The sequence below is a fragment of the Hetaerina americana genome, unplaced genomic scaffold, assembly GCF_022747635.1.
Source record: "Hetaerina americana unplaced genomic scaffold, ioHetAmer1.1.p SCAF_3, whole genome shotgun sequence".
Lineage (NCBI taxonomy): Eukaryota > Metazoa > Arthropoda > Insecta > Odonata > Calopterygidae > Hetaerina > Hetaerina americana.
The window spans coordinates 75,522,202-75,538,461 of record NW_027286874.1 but is presented as its reverse complement, the minus strand read 5'-3'; positions in this window follow the sequence as shown (position 1 = coordinate 75,538,461).

Sequence of the window (16,260 nt, the reverse complement as noted above, 5' to 3'; positions counted from 1 at the left end):
AAGGTTCAGAACAAACGAGTTTAAATATGACACTGAAGGAATTATAATGGCCCCACACTACTTAGGTAGATCAGACCACAAAGATAAACTAAGGGAGATAGATTCCAAGACAGATAGGTACAAATACTCATTCTTTCCCCGAACAATCAGTAATCATAATAGCAAGAAACCGAAGTCACTTTAGAAATATTAAAAACTTTGAATTTACAAGTCGGAACAAAATTAAACACTATAGAGATGTTAGGTATACTTTCAGGTGCATGTGTATGTTAGTTGGTAGTTTGAGTGTTTGCATGTGTGTGGGGTGTAAGTGTTCATGCATGAATGTATGCCATGTTTTTTTTTTATATATGATTTTGTCGTTATTGCATGCGATTTTTTTTTTAATTATTTTTCTTTTCTAAATTATGGGTGGTGTCCTAGCACCCCCCGCCACACGCCCTTGCGGCGGCTTGCGGGGTATTGAGTAGATGTAGATGTAGAATTCAGGCGAATAAGACGGGTGTGGCAACAATTCGTATCTTAGTTCACGTATTTTTGCCATGGCGTGCTTTGTCTTGATGAAAGATGACTTTCTTCCTAGCCAAACCTGGCCTTTCATCGAGTATTTTTTGCTGAAGTTGATCCAGGTGGTCAGCGTAGATTGTACGGTAATTGTTTGATCAGAGGGAAGATAATCTATCAGCTGAATCCCTTTCGCATTTAGTAATTATAACAGTAAGACATCAAAGTCTTAATAGTAATAGTAAAGGAATTCGAATTACAAGCGCGGACAAGATTAAACGCTGCGCTGACATCTGGTATATTCGTAGGTACATGGGATGGAGAGGATTATCGCAATACGAAAAATTATCTTATTCGTCGGTAGAGGATGTATTGGGCATATGCATAACAACAGTATTCACAAGACAAAGCGTAGTTCCCCGCTCTGCAACTTGGTGCCCTCGAGACACTCGCGCATTTAGCTTTCCAATCGGCGAAATCTATCATCTGCAGTCAAAAAATATCTATCATCTGCAGCGAAATCACGGTCGTTTTCAGTTAAGTGCTATGCGAAAGTATATCCTTTATAAATAATTAGTCGCATGCTTAAATTCATGAGTAGATGTAAGCTGAACTTCGCCTTTATCTACTGTTCGTCAAGGATACTGAATTGCAATGCAACCAAGTTGAAACCGGTTGGCACAAGCTCTAATGCCAAGAGATTACGGAACCCGATCGTTGCAGTGGTCTGAACCGGAGGATAATGTGTTCATAAAGAGCTTCAAAGATCGAACGAAAAACTTTTTAATACGAATCAAAATTGCAGGTATTGTGTACGATTTTTTTAATAGTTGTATCTACCTTTATTCACATGCGATGTAAGACAGTTATTCATAGCATATTAAAGCAACATCATTTGCAAAACCAAACATATCTTTTTAATGCCGTTCATTTTTTTCTATTCTCAAAGTATTTAAAGTCTAAAACAGGAAGGGAATAAAGAATGAGACGTCATTCAGTGCTATACCTAGTTATTATATTCTGGAGTCAAAATATGACGTCTCAACAAAAATATATCAAAAGGTCATGAAAGAACTATAAAAAAATCTGGAAGGATATTTTTTTGGCAGTAGGTTTCGGATATTTTTCGTCTTGAATTCGCTTATTCGCATACGGTCACCAGTATCATTTTCTTCACATTTTAAAGTCAGTATTAACCAAAATTTTTCCACGCGTTGCACCTAATTCGTGCGAAAGCGAACGGCATTTTTTTAATGACTTCATATGCCTGAATAAAAAGATTTTTCGAAAAAAAATGGCCCACTTATACATGACAGTATTTCTTCGACTTAAAACTTACGAGGGCAAGTTAAACATCTTGAGAAACTGTCCAATTAATGATATTATTCATCATCTAGTGACCAATTATGAAGTAAGCTACAAATATCTTCGTGAGTCGGATTAAAGCGTGGGTCAGACCGGATCTGGTCCCACGGGCCGCTAATTAGACACCACCGTTTTAGGCGATATGTGTTAAACGACGAAAAATGATGAAGGTATCATGCAGCTCCCGAAAATTACCGTAGGTTGACTTTTTGGACAACAGTTTCACCCCCCGTCCTGGAGGCGTCTACAGGTCGAAGTGATCTTCGTTGAATTTCGATTTTATAGGTTTTTATTTCCGTTATGAATAGAAGTATGTACAGCGAAATTGTATGTACAGCGAAAGAGATGATAAAACTCTTTAAGTTACTTACAATAACATAACAGGAACCCTGTTTTAGGATGAGCTCGTCTTTAGGGTAAAACAATAACAAAAAGGATAGGGAAAAAGATGAAGCACGTTTGAGTTTCCAACTATGCTTGTATAGGAGACGCTGGCTGGCCCTGAGAGTTTTGATTGGCTGTTTCTTGGCGGTGAGGTGGAAATACCCTTTTCCAATTCGAAGTCAAGAGTGTAGCCGTCATCACGGTTGAAGCTATTGCTTATCTTATGAGTCTCGGTTAAAGGCGTTTTTTCTCTTGCCAGCACTTTATGTTTGGTCGAACTCAATTTTGTATCCTGGTTCCGACCACGCATGTTCGGCGATTGCCGAGAGTCGGGACAGTTTCTTGTAAGTGGCCCTTAGGTGCTACTTAATTCAGCACCTAATGGACCTTTCTGTTTGACCGATGTAGGACTCTCCACATGTGCATTTGATGTGTTAATCTCCTCATGCAGTTTTGATGTGATCCTTCGTACAAGATGACGCCTACGCAACGGTTATTTCCGGAAGTAGCATGGAACCTTCACCAGATAAACATCGTGGAAGCCTTATGAATAATTTGACGGAAAATTTGTTATATTAATATTCATAGCTTTAATAAAAAAAAATAAGGAAACTGTTTCAAGCTTTATTTTGTGAGAGTTATCGATCGCAGCTGGAATGAAAAAAAATGTTTAAATAAACTAAATGATTTTTTATCCATACTAAAAAGAAAGACTCGTACTTTTCCACAGATTTTATTATACGGTACAACGCGTTTCACCGAATTGCGGCATCATCAGGTACAAATTTGCAAAACAGACAGAGCAAATTTGCAAATTTGTACCTGATGATGCCGCAAGTCGGTGAAACGCGTTGTACCGTATAAAAAAATCTGTGGAAAAGTACGAGTCTTTCTTTTTAGTATGGATATTAAATACTCCCACGAATTGAAGCCTGAAACAATAGAATATAAATGATTTTTTATTATTACCCGGGATTTCGTCACTTCGGGTCGCGTAGCGACATGAAGATTCTTTCATAAATCATTGAGTGGATTTAACTAAGTTTTCCGCATTATTTCGGTAATTTTTTTTAAGAAATCGAGAGAAATTAAGCGAGTTATTAATTTACAGACAAATATAACATCAGAATTTTAAAATATAAATACTTTTTTTAATCGAATAAACGCTCGTATTTACTCGTATATGCCTTACTCAAAGGCATAATTTTAATGCAATATTCTTGGATGCTAGTTTAACAGAGAGTGGGCCATATGATAGATAATGCAGTGACAGCCACAATGTAGCCAGGCCTGTATCTGGGCACCTGCAGCTTTAACCGAGCTATGCGATTATTCGGGTATCAGATCTTCCTGGGAAACCATAACCGGCACAGGGAACGGAACTGCCTCCCCCCCAACCCTGTTATGTGAATAGTTGTGTCCATCCAAAACCTTCCTTTACCGATAGAATATTTAATATTAATGTTTGTTTGTGTGTGTGCGTGTGTTTGCGCACGCACGTGTGAATGTGTGTGTGTACGCATAGATCATAATTAATTGCTTAAAAATTAATCTATTGCATTAACTATTGATTCGAGATAATACTGAATAGTGATAATGAATAGTTCCAAGGATAAATGAACAGTAACATTAAAATGTAAGCAATTTTTTAACATATACAGCTTTGCATTCGAATATATTGGAATGGAGGGTTGAAGTAAACAAATCTTAGGATTGAAATATTCATGATGATGATTTTAAAATCTCTTTCGTAGGAGTAATTACATTCAATAAATTGAATAATGTCGTTTTCGTTTCGATACATTAGTGATTCTAGGCCTGAAAATATATTTTTTTCGAAAGATAACAATAATATCTCCACTCAGAAGGACGATTGATATTTTGAGAAGAATTTAGTGGATTAAAATAAATCGCAAAGGAAAAAAAAAATCGACCACATTGAATATGAAGACACTTGGCTGATTCTTACTGTTCGTCTAGAGTTGATATACAGGAGTGTACGAGTGATCCAAGCCTAATCTTTCATTAACTGGTGGTCATTTACGAGGTAGGCATTAAAATTAAAGGTGAGCGCATGAAATCCGCTAGGAGTAAGTCAGTTCGTTAGGGTGAAACGTTTCGCATGCCCTTGTTTACGACGCCAACTTGTGTGCATCGTTATATTTACCGAGGGACTGTGAATTTACGGCAAGTGCCTCAATTTAACGAACGTGCACCTAATGCATAGGGGGGTACGCAGAGTAACAGAGCACGGAATGGAGAAAGTGGCCGCTAGGAAGTATAATAAAGCGGGGCAATTAGTAATGCTATTTGCGAAACGGGCTGAGCGAGCGTGAAGTTAAGGTACGCACCCTGAGTGCACTTGACCCCTTAACAATGCGAGGGTGGTCAGGAGAATTTGAAGCGTCCAGAGTAGCAGGGAGTCAAGTTGGGCCACGCGCCAACATAAGGCTGTTGACGTTTAAACAAATGGTGAAATGAATCCCTTATTAGCTGGCTGTGAAATATCCTCCGACCAACTTCAATCCATTCACATTATCTTCGCCCATTTTCCTCTCCTACTTCCACATTCCCATCAATCTCACTTTTAGGGAGACAGATGAGAACTGTACTGGATTGTGTTTTGTTTTCAATTAATATTGATATTTTCCGAAGGTGTAATAATTTTATTAATGGCATACACTAGGAGTACTACATATTTAATTTTTTTCGTTAAAATTTTGTTTCCATTCGTGCTCTCAACGCATTTCATTTTTTTTCATGGAAAGGAACAAACTATGCAAAATTTCACTATTTAAAAAAATTTATTTCATTTTGTTAAATCGAATATGGACAATATATTGAAAATGTATTCGGGTAACTACGAGACTCAGCCCCATCGGCGTACCCGGTAGGATTGAGAAAGAATACCACTTAGACTCTATTGTAGTTAGTCAGAGATTTTTAAAAATCGTTCACAATTCGCACAGTTCCCCGGTAGCAGACGAGTATTCACATCGTAATTTAGTAATAATGAAGTCTAGCATCAAATTGGAGAAGACAAAACTGGGAAGACGGCTGAAGAAATGGAATAATGGAATATACATATATAAAGAAACCATAAACACAGTAATCAACCCGAAGGTCAGTTTGGTAGGTGATGGTAGAGTTCACCCAGCACTAAGCCCTAAACGGCGCGTGAAATTCACACATCAGGGTAGGGGGGCCACTTCCTTTCCCTGTGCCGGTTATGGTTTCTCAGGAAGATCTGGTGCCTGAAAAATCACATAGCTTGGGTGGAGCTGCAGGTGCCCAGAGTTCCTTGCCCGGGAATCGAACCCGGGACCCTCCGGTCAGCAGTCCAACGCTCTACCCCCTGGACTACCACGACCCACATATAGAAATATATTCCATTTCTTATTCATATATATATATTATGCATATATGTATATATATATTTATATATGTATATATATATATATATATATATATATATATATATATATATATATATATATATATGCATATATACACATTCAAACACGAAATCCCGCCAAATGGCGAACAAATACTCATTCACATGGAAATAGATATAAGGAAAAGGGATAGGAACAATTAAAAAGGACGAATACAGTAGAGGTGGGGAAGGCGGAATAAGGAAAATCACAAGTGTGAAAATGGAAAGTGTGAAGTTGAAAATTTCCGGACAATTTAAATGTTTCAATTCAATTTGTAAACTTGGAATGATATTTCGAATTTTTTTCCGGAATAACGAATAATTTGTTTATGGCTCCGGCACCGCAGTGGCGGGACCACTTCTCCCTCTCCCCAAAAGTCTTCTATATCAATCTTTTATGTCAACTCATGTCTAAATTGCTGGATGATCTCATTTGCTCTTTTTCAAAGACTGGTGAAAGCGAAACCTAACTTTATTTCGAGTCCTCTTACTGGTTTTTATGCAATTTACACACTATAAAAATTTCGGTCTTCCGTCGAGATGTCAGGTGAAACTTCGTTTTCATCTGAGTTTTCCAGTGACGCCTTATATTTCTTGCCTCCATTAAATGAAATGACATGTGGAAATTTCACTCTCAAGAAAAAGGGGAACAGAGAAATTCCTGGAAAGTTTTTAAGCTATTAGAGGGTCCATCGACGAGAGATCGAAATATGTACACACGTGAAATAGCTCCGAAATAGGTTCCTTTTCACCGACATCCATTACTAATTGTCCCATATTTTTCCATACTTTCGTCAATTTACCTTTCCCCGCGATAATACCATATAAACTTCTCGGCAGGGATAATTTCATTAATAGAGAGAGAGGCAAAAATAACGTATTGCCCTTGCGAACTATCGAATGTGATTGGCGCTGGGCTTCGTGATATGACTATACACTGACTATAGTCGATACCACGGATCTTTCGACTTGCCGGGCCGATGCTCTAAACACTTAAGATAACGAGGAAACGTATTTAACGCTGAAATCTGCGGGGGGGTTTATGCAACCAAGCGTCCGGATTCTTTGGCCAGGAGATGGCGTTAGGGCGCTGTTTTACCCACCAAAGAAGAAATGGACAACGACAAGAGGAAAGAGCAGTAGGGAAAGCATATATATATATATATATATATATATATATATATATATATATATATATATATACATATCATTATATCAATGATTATTATCCACTTTTATCAGGTCGAGGTGAATAATTTTGAGGAACCGATGTATCAAGAGTGGATAATAATCATGGATTTAATGGTATAAAGGTTGCTTGCAATAATTATTAATGGTAGTCTACCGTTTTAAGGCAAGTTTTCGGATGCACACAGACTATGCAACGGTAAAATAATAGATTTATTTGCTAGTGCTAAGAAAAAAGAAACTGACAGCCGAAACCAAAATAAACCCTTCCTTAAAACCGCATACTTTCTACCTTCATTCATTCCCTCCAACATACCTATCCTTTTCCTATCATAGGTCCTTTGCCTAGCGTCCTCACTCTATCACCATCTTCAACATCTCATTGCCAATCAAAATTATCTGTATCCATCTTTCCTCTCTCCTTTTCATTTATCTAAAAGAATCATTTCTCTTTTCCCCACCATAGCACATCCTCATTTGTTTTCCTTGCTGTCCATTTCACTTTTTCTATCCTTCTCCACACCCACATTTCAAAAGTTTCCAATCTTTGCCTATCATCTTGCTTAAATGACTATGTTTCCGCGCCGTAAAAACCACACTCCATGTCAAAGTTTGGACAAGCCGTTTCTTATCCTCTATGTCTCAATGCTCTACGCAACGTCCCTATCATCAATTGTCCTCCTTATGAAAGCTTCTTTGCCTAGCCCAATTCTTCTTCTTATATAGCTACTACTTTGACTATCTTGGTGTAAAACACTTTCGAGATACGTGCACTATTCCATCTGCTCAAATTTTTGAGCATTTATTTCAATATTTAACTTAGCCTTTCTCTTTCTCGAAAACCACATTGCCTTGCTTTTGTTTGTATTTACTATCAACCCATACCTATCGTACTGACTTTCCAATGTTTGCAGACCCTTGGTTGACTAGCCAACTATCCCCTGCCCGTTTTTTGTTTTCCCTTTATCCCATCATAGCCTTAAATATCCCATAGCCATTCAAAATTCTCTGCATTCAACTTTCGTACCTCCTTTGGATTTCTCCCAACAACCTTTCCTCCTCCACTACTACGCATTTCACGCCTTTGCAAACTGTGCAAACAATTTCGGTGACATTCTGAACGCACATTACGAAGAATTATTCCATCAAAAATTCCATCCTTGCGGTACGTGACCATACCGTGGTATGATGATGACGTCGGCATTGTCGATACTGCTTAATATACCATCATCACATCCATATCATCCATACCATCATCACATCCATCCAATATACCATCATCACATTAATAAACCGATGCTTAAACGATTGATTTGATTTGTGACAAACAATCGATACTCGAAAATGAAATCGCACCGTTCAAATCAACACCCGTCGTATACCACGGCAGCGATCTCTTTCCATAAGTTTCCACAGCAGGAACAAAAGAGTCTTCAGGTCCTAGGCCCTTGCTTTTGCGGCCGTTTCCAAAAGGCTTCCTCGCCGAGAAAACATAAGCCGATGGAAAGATCGTTACTTCCGGCTCTTCGGTTCCGTTTGTTTTTTCATGTAGTGAGCAGCAATCCTTCCGCTACCCGAGACACTCGGAATCCGCCCCGCTCGAATGCTTATGCAGTCCAGGCGTTCAATAACCGCGCCGCCTCCCTCTCCTCACTTTTCATTCGAATTAGATATCGGTGACAGCCTTCCCCCTCATCCTTCCCTCCCTCAAGCGATACCAGACCATGGCTCCAACCTAAACCCTCCCCCACAACAACCTAGAAATCTCCCGGGCACGTCACCGATCTGACATGGTAGGAGATACGACGACGTGACAGAGATAGAGAGAGGTCGTCACCTTCACCTTAAATAAATAAAGAGAAATCTGTTTCGTTCGGCACGGCGTGGCCCATATTCAAAACAAGCGGGTGTTTTAATTGCCGAGGGCGACAATGGCGCGCGTTTTTCGTACGCTCCGCCGCGCGCTCGCCTCGCAATTGTTCTTCATCAGGAGTTCCGCGAGTTCCACGCGGGGGTCGTCTCGACGGGGTCGACTCCTAACCCCGCCACTCCCGCGCGCATTATCCTCCCGTCATCGGACACCTCTCGCCTCAGGTGGAGTGAAATTTCCTGGGGACGTAAGATACGGGAGGCGGACAAAAGGTTCGCCGAAGAGGTTAAAAATAGTCTCTCTCTTCCGGTAATTATGTACGAAAATCGCTAATGTGACCAGAGGACAGCGAAACAAAGCGGTGTCCTATCGTAAAGGAGATCAAATTCCATCAATTGATACCCTTCCCCCAAAAAGCTATTCACGTCTAAAAATTTTAGTCATATTTTCCGATGCAACGCCACCAGTTTCTTTTCAAACACTTCTCACAGGTCTCGAAGGCGAAGAATAAAAAAAATCATGTTTAAACTCATTTCGCTTCCTCGCAAAAATATTTGATTCTATCACTTTCAAATAGTTAGGGAAAATGTATGATTGGCGTTCAGATCTATCGCGTTGTTTTTATTTCATGACTATTCCATTTATTGAAGTGGGGGTAGACCAGAGGTAGCATATCTACCTGTAGAGGTTAAGGTCGCTAGTTCCAGTCCCGTGACCGGCGGAATTTTTACGGCTTAGAAAAAATTTATTAATAGTTTCTTGGGAACAAGGCAATCACACATTAACAGAAAAACCACAATTGTGGTATTTCGGAACGAGGCAGCGAGAAAAATAAACCACTGAACCCATGATGAAAAGCAGCAGTTTCACCATTTGGCACTGGTGGCGCATACTGAGTGGGATACCGGTATCAGGTGCCAAAGCTGCGGGCGAGAGTGAATTGCACGGTATTGGCCGCAGTTCTGCGATGTGGAAGACAACGGGAAACCACCATATTATTCTCCCTAGAATATGCAGCTTTGTCTTGCATTCAAACACAGTAAAATGGAAAAGATATGTGCTGCAGTAAATTAATCCTAGGATTGAAATACTAAAAAAAATTCCATTTATTACGATGTAAAACATAATAAGCACTCAATAAAACTTGAAAATGAGTAATATTTAGCGTCTGCATACACTTAAAAAGGCTATTTCTCAAGCATAAATTCCGATCGCGTCTTCCACTAGGCTAGTCGCTCCATTCTGGTCGACATTTCGATGTTCCGACTCCTGCTTTGTCTTCAGGACAGTTAGTCCTGCCGTGAAGACACCCATGAAAACCCGGCGTAATTCTCGGGAAGAATATCTACGTAGAATATGCCAAGAAAGCACCAGATCCTACTCATCTTTTTTCACGTTCAGCTTTTATACCATTGAAAATTTTATAGCTATATCGACTAATTTTCCATGAAGTAGATCATCAACTTCCTTCCCCTGCTCTTTAACAAGAGGAGAATTCATTTCTGCGGGCGGAACATGTGGGATGTAAATTCTTGTGTGGACTTTTAAAAGTATTTTTCTGATAAATAACCCATGACTTTCCCTCCAAATATTCGTGTGCATTTGAATTTTTCTTTCACATTAAAGCGTACGATAATTTACCACCTAAAGCGGTAATAATAGAGGGTGATCATCCGAATGAAACTGAGTGTCATAAGCTTTTGTCTTTTCATTGGCTGCGTGACAGAAAAGATTTTGTGAAGTGAATCAGTAACGCCAGGAAGTTGGTCCGCCAGTTTGACTTGGTTGCGGTTGGGGGTTTTACATTAAAAATTTAATCAAATTTTAATTGAAGGTAGATGTGAAAGTGATTAAACGCTGACCGAAGCATATCGTCCTATTTCTATTCCGCGGTATACAAGTACGTATCTCGATCTGTTTCATATGATCTAGTAACTATTTCTTTATCTACCCGGAAAAACGGGAGCAGTCAGAGAGAGAGAAAGAGGGAGAGAAATGAACCGTGTATTTGGGAAATACTAAGTAGCCTTAGATGCAGTTTGTTGGCCTACATCTGCAGTGGTCTTTAAATATAATTCGCCTAAGAATTTCCGCTGCATAACAATGCCCAACAACTCTGACTTTCCAAATCCATGCGCAGCAAATTTCGCAAAGTCAACAATACACTCGAACTATCCATAAGCGTTCCCCTCTTTGAATTGTGGTCAGTATCGACATTCAAGCTTTCCCTCATATTTCTTTTTTAGAAAGTTCCGCAAAATGGAATAAACGTAAACGGAAAGTAATTAACTCCTGGAAAGCGAAACATTGGAAGCGCCGTCCGTTACACTCCTGTTGTAATTCTCATTCTTCTTCTGGTTATGTTCACTGCCGGGACAAACCATCGATGTTGATCATCGACATGACTATCACATTCAGTAATGAGGATCTTTCCATCAGTAATGAGAGTGACTTTCCCCATCTGGTTTCAAATCTTGCGATTCAATTATAATTTCATTATTCCAAGACTATATCTCCAAAGTCTATTTTACTACGAATAATTCTTGCAATTGGGGCAACGCGTCAATTTTAAACTTCCAATTCTAAATAATGATAGGGATAATTATATTGGCTATATATTGAAATTAGCTGTAGAAATACTATTTTTACGCAGGGAAATAAATATTTCTACGCAAAAAAAATTTTACGTCCATAAATCACCAGTGGAATCGATACTTGTGAGTTATCGGTAGTTGCTAAGATCTTTTTTTTGAGGGCCCTTAAGTAGGGTCCAAAGAAGTGTTTAACATCCGTTTTTCTTTTCAAATAACTGAGGTTATTCGTGAAATTTGCAATAGGCGAGTGATTTGACTATAGGGAGTATTCATGGGGTATAGAAGACGAACGTCAACATTAGCCTGTCATTGGCGAAAATAGGTCACTTGGGTTTAACGTCCCCTTCCACGGACTGAGTGCTCTAATGCACAGAAAAGTGTTTCCATACGACTCACAAGTAAGGATCTAGGAGCAATAGAAAAATTTTACCGCTGTTAAAACATTATCTCGGACCCTCATGGCTTTGGGAAGTCATGATACACGTAGTAGCCGTCACACGAACCCCAAAAAAAAAGATTCTTCAATAAGATATTCAAAATGTGGGTTAAATTTCCAATCTGATGCCTCCGGGGTGAATGAGAGAGCAATTGAAATAAGGAGCGTTTTGCAAAACGTCCCTAAACGTGTCCATTAGCGTCGAACAGAGCCGAAATCAGAACACAATTCGGTGAATCGACCTCTATAATGGTGAGCACGTTTCCTCGATAGCTCAAATGGCTAGAGCATCGGCCCGGCAAGTCGAAATATCCGGTGTTCATGCGCCGGTCAATAAAATATTTTTGCACTTGTGATCTGCTCGATTCCGCGTTCCCCACCTCTCCTGTGTTCGTCCTTTAGATATGTTCCTATACCTTTTCCTTACATCTATTTCTATGTGAATGTATATTTGTTCATCATATGGCGGATTTTAGATTTTTAATGTGTGTGTATATATATATATATATATATATATATATATATATATACATACATACATATATTATATAATTATACATACATACATACATATATATACATATACTCGTATATACATATGTGTGTGTGTATATATATACACAGTATACTTCCCTTGTATGATACCATATATATATATATATATATATAAATATATGTTTATATATATACTTCCCTTGTCATGATCACGGCCGAGAAGTTCAAAGGGAATGCATCTACGTACTTGATCATTCTAAAAATAATTGATCGTTCATAATTTAGTAAATAATTAGAAAATATTATTCATTGTCTTAATACCATAAAAATTATTGCTGGGCGCATTAGAAAATCAGTGGGTCAGGTATGGGACTAGAATTAATGGAAAAAACAAACCTGAGGTTTTCGAGAACAAGGTAAGCTAAGTTAAGTGCTAAAATTACGCATAGACATCCTACGCCAATGGATCGTATAGTTATTTACACACTTCATTTCCCCATCTCGCAACCCTGGCAGTGAATTAGACTGAAATTCCCAAAGAGAACATGTTCCTTATTACATATGCAATTTTGAATATTTCTTGGAAATATTTTTAAGCAAGACGGTCAAAGTAATAAGAACATAAGAAGAGCGCCGGGCAAAGAAGCTTCTACACATACAAGGCCATCGATAATAGAGCAGCTCAGTAAGAACGTTAAAAGAATATTAATAAAAACTTATATACGGAGTGTGGTTTTGCAAAGCGCGGAAACATTGTCACCGAAACAAGATGTTAGGCGTAGAATGGAGGATCTTGAGATGTGAGGGTGGAGAAGGATGAAAAGTGTGAAGAAGGTAAAGTGGGTGGAATGGAAAACAAAAAGGATGGGAGAAATATCCAAATGAAACAAGATAAGTGCGATGATGAAACGTTAAAGTATGTGATAGAAGGGAGAACGTTGAACGTTAGGAGAGGAAGGTACAGGGAGGAAAAGAATAATTGATTGTACTCGTATGTGGAGTTGTATAAGGGTTTATTGCAGTGTCTCTTGTGTCTTTTCAGGCAAGAAACAAGAGAAATAACGGTGACAAAACCTGTCTCCCCAACCAAAACCTACCTCAAAAAGGCGGAACACCTTCGATAAATAAAAGTCTTCGCTGATCTACTCCAGTAATTCAGTCGGTCGATCAAAAATAACCGCAAAAATCATTTTTTTCAGGACGACTTTCACGAGCAATAATTTAAGTGCACCCTTTCAACTTGATGAGAATAACCACGTCAAGTTTCGAGAGACAAGATCATCAGTTTTGTGGAGAAACGACTCCACGAATTTCGTCCGGCCTTTGGCACATCTCCCTCATCGCACGCCACTCGGATTGGAGAGCTGAATTGGATCGAAGACAACTATTTCGCCGGACGGACGAGAATCTAGATCCCGGTAATCGGTCCCAATCAGAGCATCGCCCCTTCGAATTCCCGAAGAAACCCCGGTATATTTGGAAGGTCGAATCTTTGAACCGGTTGCATGACCCACCCCCAAAGGCACGGTGGACGTGAGAAACATCCCCGGGCGAGACAGGGCGCGAGCTAATCGGAAACGGCTGTTGGCGCCGCTTCTCCCGGACGGGAGGAGTATTTTTGCAGGGGGGCGAGAGGGCGGCCCCACGTCGCTGGCCTCCTGCGTCCCCTCAATCAACGGCAGCGGTTAACGTCTGGCGAAAACGGAGCCACGCCCCACACGTGAGCGTTCGGAACGGACTAAATGAATACCTTTTTTTTTCTTGATGTGGGCGGCATCTGATTGTGTGCGTTTAAGGAGTGGTCCAGTTTCAAGCAGCAGTTGCCAACCCCGCCTGATCTTTACTTTCACGACACAGGTCCCGGAAAAAATTCATATCCTGGTAAACTTCTTGATAAGAAGATCCTTCCCCTTGACTTCTGTGTGTGGCCCAAAAAAATGATCAGGTTCTCCTCATGACTGAATTAAAATAATTTATAAAAATGTACAAAGTATGCCACCGCCATGTTAAAAAATTCGTTATGGCCAGAGTGTTGATCGATACATGTAAGATTTGGTGTTTCGACGCCTGAGGACGATGATGGAGTCAGTCATCGAAATGATGGCAGCTGACTCCCTGACCACCGAGTGAAAAAACCCGCTAAGACTTTTCACCTTGATCGACCCATATTTTACCGTATTTTTATTATTTTTTTGACTAACTCTTGAGTTAAAATTAATATTTTGAAAAAAGGCTGAATTTACATTCAGATATCGCCGGTGGAAAAGTAAAAAATATTTAAATCCAAATGTTTTTTCCTCTAATGTATTTCAAGCTTCGGGGCTTATTAGGAAACCATTTGTTATCAACGCGTCATTAATTCTTTTTCTAACTAGTTGGGATGTTCTTTAAGGAATATAATTTAGAAATATACTCGCTCCGCGTCACTGAACGTGGACTTAAAAGATTTTAATTTGGCCCCAAATATATCGTCCATTCTGTAATTGAGGGGAGAGTATTAGGAAAACGAGGAAAGGGAAGGAACAGGATAGGGATGTTGGACGGGATGAAGGGGTGAAATAAGAACTCAGAGCTGAAGAGGGACCTGATGTAGACTAAGATTCTGGATTTTTGTTTTGTTAGGAGTCACAAAATGTTTTATTTAGTAGCTGTGTCCATCCAAAAACCTAGTAGTAGTTTTTAGGGGAGGCGACCGACAGCAAAGGTCATTTGCGCCATAGGGGATGGACAGGAAAGGATGAAGGGTGGAGAGAAACCCGGCGTCGGCATTAGCCTACTCATTACGAAAGGCGCCAAGGGGTCCGCAGTTTAACGTCCCATCCGACGGACGGCGTACTCACTGAAAGTGCCCTCCACATAGCATCTCAAGTAGGGATCGAGATACCTCTGAAAAATATTCAACACCGCCGGGATTTGAACCCGCGCCCTCATCCAAAAACCTACCTTAACCGGTAGGTTACCTAATAAAATAAAAAATATCGTCCATTAAACTGGTCCCCCCCCATAAAATCTTCCTTTTTTTTCGCGATTGTCCCTGAGAAAACAAAAGACGAGCAGGGACTGAATCAAATCGATTATATTTTAATGATTATTTCTCAATAGTTAGAAATTGATTCTAAAATATTATAAGGGGTCTTCGCTGATTCAGAAGAAATCTCTTGAATTCAGTCCTGGCTCAAGTATGAATGAAATACATTTATAACGATTTTCACGAGTGGTAGAAGTTTCCGATGCCTCATAAAAAATAACCTTTGCCTATACAATAAATTCGCGAATCGACCAATTTGGTATATGCCTCCAGTAGGATTTCAAAACCCAGTTAGATTAGTTTGAGAAAGTTGAATGTCGATCATAAGCAAGCTAAATATTCTCTTGCATACTGCATAGGCATTTCTAATAATATTTCCGTACTGTTTGCCAAAATTACTGATAGTATTACAGTGATTTTTCTCCCTCTCACTTTCTTCCAGTGTTTTGCTTATGATATTTTGTTTTAATTTATCTGGAAACCTAGTGATGATTAATTAAATTAACATAGTTATTATCTACATATTCGTGGTTTATTTTTTTTAAATCATTCATGATACACTTACGCTTGAAGCAGGTTAAGACATATCTGACAAATAAAGCGAATGGAGGCGATATAACCGCTTTCCTATCCTGTCCTGATCCTGTTCTAATCTTCCAATCTCTTCATTCAATTATAGATCTTTGCGCTGGCATCAGCCAACAGTTTCTCATTGTATTTCCCTCTCGGCCTGTCTCTCTCTTTCCCTCTTTCAATTATGGTATTCAGTAAACTACCCTACCTCAGGAAGTGTTCAATTTCAAGTTTCCTCTCTTCATCTTGTAAGTGCCATTCATAGGCTAATCTCTTCGCCCAATCTTCTAAGCAAAATTTCATTTTTTTTATTATCTTATATACTTTTTATTATCTTATATATCCTGTATATCTTATTGTCACCATTCTTCCCTACCATTACATTCC